The sequence below is a fragment of the Triticum aestivum genome, chromosome 1B (assembly GCF_018294505.1).
Source record: "Triticum aestivum cultivar Chinese Spring chromosome 1B, IWGSC CS RefSeq v2.1, whole genome shotgun sequence".
In the NCBI taxonomy this organism is placed as follows: Eukaryota; Viridiplantae; Streptophyta; class Magnoliopsida; order Poales; family Poaceae; genus Triticum; species Triticum aestivum.
This window is the reverse complement of record NC_057795.1, coordinates 159,387,695-159,395,058: the sequence shown is the minus strand read 5'-3', so window position 1 is coordinate 159,395,058 and position 7,364 is coordinate 159,387,695. Positions and strand designations below refer to the sequence as shown.

The 7,364-nt window shown below is 47.4% G+C and overlaps 1 long non-coding RNA gene across 2 annotated transcripts; it reads left to right on the top strand.

Moving 5' to 3' along the window:
- The first annotated feature begins 266 nt into the window (after positions 1-266).
- Positions 267-3,684, top strand: LOC123113421 (uncharacterized). Of its 2 annotated transcripts, none has more exons than XR_006456020.1 (2): positions 267-1,017; positions 3,318-3,684. It is a non-coding gene; the product is annotated as an uncharacterized lncRNA (long non-coding RNA). The 2 variants fall into 2 exon arrangements; XR_006456018.1 differs by having other exon boundaries at positions 2,519-3,684.
- Positions 3,685-7,364: the final 3,680 nt, after the last annotated feature.

Sequence of the window (7,364 nt, the reverse complement as noted above, 5' to 3'; positions counted from 1 at the left end):
AAATCTTGATCGTGTATCGAAAATGTTAATTTTATTTTAAATATGTTAAATATGTAAAAATATCTAAAATGTCAAGCATCTACTACCACTATAAAAGGAAGAGAGAGGCAGATCCAAACAATCACACCCATCCATCATCAATATCTGATGGTCAATAATCCTTCTGTCATTTCTGTGTTTAACGCTGCAACCACGCGTTAAGCCAAATCCAACGACCGCTAATTGACCCGCCGTTCAAAAAAAAAATGCTACCCGCACACGACCGCACAACCTCTCCCCTCCTCCCCGCACGACCCCTCTCGCCTCCTCCTCCCCGCACGTCTCTCGCCTCCTCCTCGATCTCGCTCGCCCCATCCTCCTCCTCCCGTGCCGTTCGCCTCCCCGTTGTTCTCGCAGCCTTGCGCCGCCGTTAGTCGCAGGAGCCACCCCGCCGCGCTCGGAGCCGCCTCCCATAGCCGCCGTCGGTCCGCGCCCGGAGCCGCCTCCCGCAGCCGCCACCGGTCGCCGCGGCCGTCGCCCCGGGAGCCTCCCCGCCGGCCTTTTGCCGCCTGCCGCGGCCGCGCCCTTCGTCGCCGGTGGCCGCGCACATTCTGCTGACTCCAAGACGAGGAGCCGGTGCATCGACGCCAATGCGGGATCTGTTCGCCCTCCTCGCTCGCCGTTGACGCCGCCATAGGCGGAGGTGCCGCTGCTCCACGGGATCCGGCAAGGTCGTCTTCCATCACGACAGCCCATCACGGGTGCAGGTGACTGGGGCGTGGTAGTCGTCCCGATCATCTCTACTGTCCCCATGCCAAGCGGTGGTCCTTCCCGGTGGCCCTTGCTCCTTCGCCAGCGCGCCTCCGCGCCGGGCCGCCGCCTCTGCTCCTCCGCCAGAGCCCTGCCGCGCCCGGTCGCAGCCTCGCGCGCCTCCGTGCCGGCCCTCCACGCCTCTCCGCGCACGCCGCAGACGGCCCTCCTCACCTCCCACGACACGCCCGAGGAGCTCAACTGACGACGACACCCATCTCCTTTCAGGTAAATCATGTTCCGATCTTTATATTCTGTTATTATATGCTTGTACTGATTTCTTAACTTCCCCGTGGTTTTACCTTAATCCACTTGCATCTTGAGGGTCCTAAAAACAAACACTGCATACTATTTTATCATCTCAACGATGATGTTCAGATGCATTTTCAGGGTCCTCTGATTTTCACAATAAAAAACAACTTCTGCTGAACATAAACATCATGACAAATGCCCCCAAACCAGAAGCGAAATCACCTAACAAACATAATGCCATCAGGGCATCTACAATGGGGAGTGCTTATCTGGGCGCTTAAACAGAAAAAAGTAAACACCAAATTTTTTTTCAAGCACCAAGCGTGATCTATCCCAGCGCTAGGCGCTAACCATCGGCGCTAAGCATTGGTGAAAATAGTGATCCGTGTGTCATCTCGTGAGGAAAGAAAAAGAAAGAAAATGCTAGCGCTTGATGCCTTGTTTTGCGTCGCTGCGGCGCCCGATGCAAGGAATCGATGCCGTAACTGCCAATCGACTAGGACCATTTTCCTGGCGCCCTCTCTTAGCGCCTAGCGTTGGAGATGCCCTCAGACGCAATCCTGAATCTCTCATCAATGCAGAGATGAGTGGACGTTCCAAAAGCTTTATCTCCGTTACCTGCTGGTTCGAGATCTGCACAAGTTTCCTCCCTTCCGTTGTCAGCCTCATCTGAAGGTATTCTTCCCCGGCCTTGTCATTCTGCAAGAGACGATTGAATGTTTGTTTCGACATGGATCTCCAGAGACGAAGTTCTGCACTCATGTGTTGCAGATTTTGTATTCTATCCCACCTCCGTTTAGTTTCAACTGTAGTTACCTGATAAACCGTGGAGGACAAGCGCCGTAGCAAACCAGAGAAATGGACAAGCGCCGTAGCAAACCAAAGAAATTAATTGTTAGAACTGTTGTTTATGCTTGTTTGATTCCGATGCTTCCAGTTGGCATTTGTCTGTCATCTATTCATAGTTACTGAAGCGCTACTTTTCTTAAGAAAATTACACATACAAGCTGCAACCCTGAGTGAGCACAATTGTCCTATAGCACATAATTCAGATTTTCACTTTTAAATACTTAAGAAGTGCATTTTTTTCTTGAAATTTGTACATGCTTCTGGTCAGAGTGAGCACAACTGTCCTACGGTACAAAATTCAGAGTTTTGCTACACATTCAGATTACTAAGAATGCCAGAATTGCAAATACGTTAAGAGGCATGCCGTGTAATTGCAACAATTAGCAATAATAAGGTCTTATATATTTTGTAATTTCCAGGTCCTTTTTTTCTTGAATTTTTTTTCCAGGTCCTTTGATTGGTCTATTCTGCATCAAAGGTCCCGTTCATCTCGGGCAAATTGCGTTGCAGCCTCAATTGTACATGTGCTTCAATCTATTTTCATGTTGTTTTCTTGGGCCTTAGTGTTTTGCTTCTTGGGTGTTTGACGAACGCTTCACAAATTAAGCTCCTCTTAACAATTTCATAGGTGTCGGTTGGCCTGCAGGTCGTGTGGTCGGAGGTGCTTGTGTGGGCGGAGGTGCTCGTGCGGGATGAAACTTTGGACGATCTATGTTCATGTCATTACTGTTTATAAATATCTTCTGTTGTTCTAGATGATAGTCTTGACTTTTCTGGTGTTCATGGCGGTAACTAAGGTATATCTATGTTGTAGTCGACAAGGAGGCCTACCTATGATGCCCGTGCAGTTGAAAATGTTTGCAAGGCAGCCTATGATGTCTGGTTGGAGGCCTACTTATGATGTCAGATTGTTGTACACGGAAATTTTGCGGGATAGTTTGCAAATTGGGAGTTTATGTTTTTCTTAGTTAGCTTTTAAGATTGTTGTAGTTAAAACATGAGATGGAAGCCTCATATTGAATACTTAGCTATGTTACAAATTTATAGTAGTGGCTATCTTCTACATCAGCCTGTGTTCAAATAGTCTATTTTGTATGTTTGTTCACAGAAGTTGATTATCCTAGCATACAACTACCCTCCGGTCGTGAAGCCTTAGATTGAATACAAAGCTATGTTGCCAATGATCTCATAACCTTGCCTGTCACATTGCACCTATGATATGAGGAGTACAACAAATTTTACAAATAGAACATATATAATTTGTGGTAGCAGAATTACATTTAGTACTGAATATTTGATTAATAATCCTTACTCCGTATGGAGCAAAGTCTACAACCGTTATATCTAAAGTAGTTTAACTTTGATACTAGGCAGTGGGTATGCTAAGCTTTGCCACTTTCTGAAGTGTGTTGAAATAGGAGTTCCAGTTCTTGATTTTTCAGGAAACTGAAGAAGAGCGTTTGAGGAAAGAGGAGAAGTGGGAGGCACAGGAAGATAAGAAGGGGAGAAGGGAGGGGGGAAACGAGAAGTTGCTCAAGAAGAATACTAGAAACGCCTTACCAGTAGGCTTTCGTTGCAATGTTTTCATTGATTATTGGATGAGTCTTCCTCTTGATTGTTTTTTTAGGTAAGTTCATGATCACATTGAAAATATGTGATGGATACATGGAGTTTTGTGGATGACCTGATTTATTGGGCCTTTTTGAGATTTTTGTTTGGAATTAATATTCAGCACAACCATTGCCAAAGTATATTGATCAACAGATCAACTTCTAAATCATTCATCATTTTCAATACTTTGTGTGATGGGTTCAGTAAGATGATGACATCTGATTAATATCTTGCTGTTCGGGAGGTTTTGACTATATGAAAAATATTTTTTTCTTGCCAGTGAAGATTAGCATGTTTGTACGCCTACCCTATAGTAAATTGCCGTATTCAGATCAATTGTTGGATTATCAGGGTCATGAACTGCTAAAAGATAGTGATGATCCCTTGAGTCTATTACAACAACAACAACAACAACAACAAAGCCTTTAGTCCCAAGCAAGTTGGGGTAGGCTAGAGGTGAAACCCATAAGATCTCGCAACCAACTCATGGCTCTGGCACATGGATAGCAAGCTTCCACGCACCCCTGTCCATAGCTAGCTCTTTGTCGATACTCCAATCCTTCAGGTCTCTCTTAACGGACTCCTCCCATGTCAAAATCGGTCGACCCCGCCCTCTCTTGACATTCTCCGCACGCTTTAGCCGTCCGCTATGCACTGGAGCTTCTGGAGGCCTGCGCTGAATATGCCCAAACCATCTCAAACGATGTTGGACAAGCTTCTCCTCAATTGGTGCTACCCCAACTCTATCTTGTATATCATCATTCCGGGCTCGATCCTTCCTCGTGTGGCCACACATCCATCTCAACATACGCATCTCCGCCACACCTAACTGTTGAACATGTCGCCTTTTAGTCGGCCAACACTCCGCGCCATACAACATTGCGGGTCGAACCGCCGTCCTGTAGAACTTGCCTTTTAGCTTTTGTGGCACTCTCTTGTCACAGAGAATGCCAGAAGCTTGGCGCCACTTCATCCATCCGGCTTTGATTCGATGGTTCACATCTTCATCAATACCCCCATCCTCCTGCAACATTGACCCCAAATACCGAAAGGTGTCCTTCCGAGGTACCACCTGGCCATCAAGGCTAACCTCCTCCTCCTCACAGCTAGTAGTACTGAAACCGCACATCATGTACTCGGTTTTAGTTCTACTAAGCCTAAACCCTTTCGATTCCAAGGTTTTTCTCCATAACTCTAACTTCCTATTTACCCCCGTCCGACTATCGTCAACTAGCACCACATCATCCGCAAAGAGCATACACCATGGGATATCTCCTTGTATACCCCTTGTGACCTCATCCATCACCAATGCAAAAAGATAAGGGCTCAAAGTTGACCCCTGATGCAGTCCTATCTTAATCGGGAAGTCATCGGTGTCGACATCACTTGGTCGAACACTTGTCACAACATTATTGTACATGTCCTTGATGAGGGTAATGTACTTTGCTGGGACTTTGGGTTTCTCCAAGGCCCACCACATGACATTCCGCGGTATCTTATCATAGGCCTTCTCCAAGTCAATGAACACCATATGCAAGTCCTTCTTATGCTCCCTATATCTCTCCATAAGTTGTCGTACCAAGAAAATGGCTTCCATGGTCGACCTCCCAGGCATGAAACCAAACTGATTTTTGGTCACGCTTGTCATTCTTCTTAAGCGGTGCTCAATGACTCTCTCCCATAGCTTCATTGTATGGCTCATCAGCTTAATTCCATGGTAATTAGTACAACTCTGAACATCTCCCTTGTTCTTGAAGATTGGTACTAGTATACTCCGTCTCCATTCTTCTGGCATCTTGTTTGCCCGAAAAATGAGGTTGAAAAGCTTGGTTAGCCATACTATCGCTATGTCCCCGAGACCTTTCCACACCTCAATGGGGATACAATCAGGGCCCATCGCCTTGCCTCCTTTCATCCTTTTTAAAGCCTCCTTCACCTCAGACTCCTGGATGCGCCGCACAAAACGCATGCTGGTCTCATCAAAGGAGTCATTCAGTTCAATGGTAGAACTCTCATTCTCCCCATTGAACAGCTTGTCGAAGTACTCCCGCCATCTATGCTTAATCTCTTCGTCCTTCACCAAGAGTTGGCCTGCTCCGTCCTTGATGCATTTGACTTGGCCAATATCCCTCGTCTTCCTCTCCCGGATCTTAGCCATCTTATAGATGTCCCTTTCACCTTCCTTCGTGCCTAACCATTGGTAGAGGTCCTCATATGCCCGACCCCTTGCTTCACCAACAGCTCGCTTTGCGGCCTTCTTCGCCATCTTGTACTTCTCTATGTTGTCTGCACTCCTATCCAGGTATAGGCGTCTGAAGCAATCATTCTTCTCTTTAAGCGCCTTCTGGACATCATCATTCCACCACCAGGTATCCTTATCTTCGCTTCTCCTTCCCCTGGACACTCCAAACTCCTCCGAGGCCACCTTACGAATGCAAGTCGCCATCTTCATCCACACATTGTCCGCATCCCCTCCTTCCTCCCAAGGGCCCTCCTTAAATACCCTCTCCTTGAACACCTGAGCTACCTCCCCCTTGAGCTTCCACCACTTCGTTCTAGCGACCTTGGCACGCTTATCCCGCTGGACACGAATCCGAAAGCGGAAGTCAGCAACCACCAGCTTATGCTGGGGTACAACACTCTCCCCAGGTATCACCTTACAGTCTAGGCACGCACGCCTATCTTCTCTTCTCGAGAGGATGAAATCAATCTGGCTAGAGTGTTGGCCACTACTAAAAGTCACCAGATGTGATTCTCTCTTTCTAAAGAGGGTGTTAGCTACAATCATGTTGTAGGCTAGAGCAAAGCTTAAGACATCTTCTGCTTCTTGATTCCTGATGCCATAGCCAAAGCCCCCATGCGTCCCTTCAAAACATGTGTTAGATGTACCCACGTGGCCATTGAGGTCTCCTCCTATGAAGAGCTTCTCACCAATCGGTACACTCCTAACCATGTCTTCCAAGCCTTCCCGGAACTCCCTCTTGATGTTCTCATTGTGGCCTACTTGCGGGGCATATGCGCTGATAACATTGAGAACCAAGTCCTCAGCTACCAGCTTGACCAGGATAATCCGGTCCCCACGTCTCCTGACATCTACCACTCCATACTTGAGGCTCTTGTTGATCAAGATGCCTACGCCATTTCTGTTTGCAGCCGTCCCCGTGTACCACAGCTTGAAGCCGGTATCCTCCACCTCCTTCGCCTTCTGTCCTCTCCATTTGGTTTCTTGGACGCAAAGGATATCAACACCTCTCCTCACTGCTGCATCAACTAGCTCCCGAAGCTTCCCTGTCAGAGACCCTATGTTCCAGCTACCTAAGTGAATCCTCCTAGGCTCGGCTAGCTTCCTTACCCTTCGCACTCGTCGAGTCAAATGCGAAGACCCTTGCTCATTTTCCACTACATCCGGGCGCCGATGTAGCGCGCCACTAAGGATGCGACAACCCGATCCTCGCTCACTTGCCACCGTATCCGGATCAAGATACGGCGCGCCACTTGGGGGGTGACGGCCCGGCCCTTGCCCATTTTCCACCACACCCGGGTTCCGATGTGGCGCGTTGCTGAGAGGGTTACGCCCCAACGAAAATCTTTTGGGTTTCATCTCCATAAGAGTGGCTGAGTTTTTACGTTGGCTCGCCAAGCCTATCACAACCCTCCTCCTTTATCCGGGCTTGGGACCGGCTATGTTGAGACAACATAGGCGGAGTTCCCTTGAGTCTATTATAAGTGCCATTTTAGTTAGATGTCCTTTTTATCGATTTGTTTATGATAATAATTGAGAAATAAGAAGCATTGTGGCATATCAAATATTACCATACATGGAAAATACCCTTTGGAATATGGTGGTAATTACACCTGGTTTT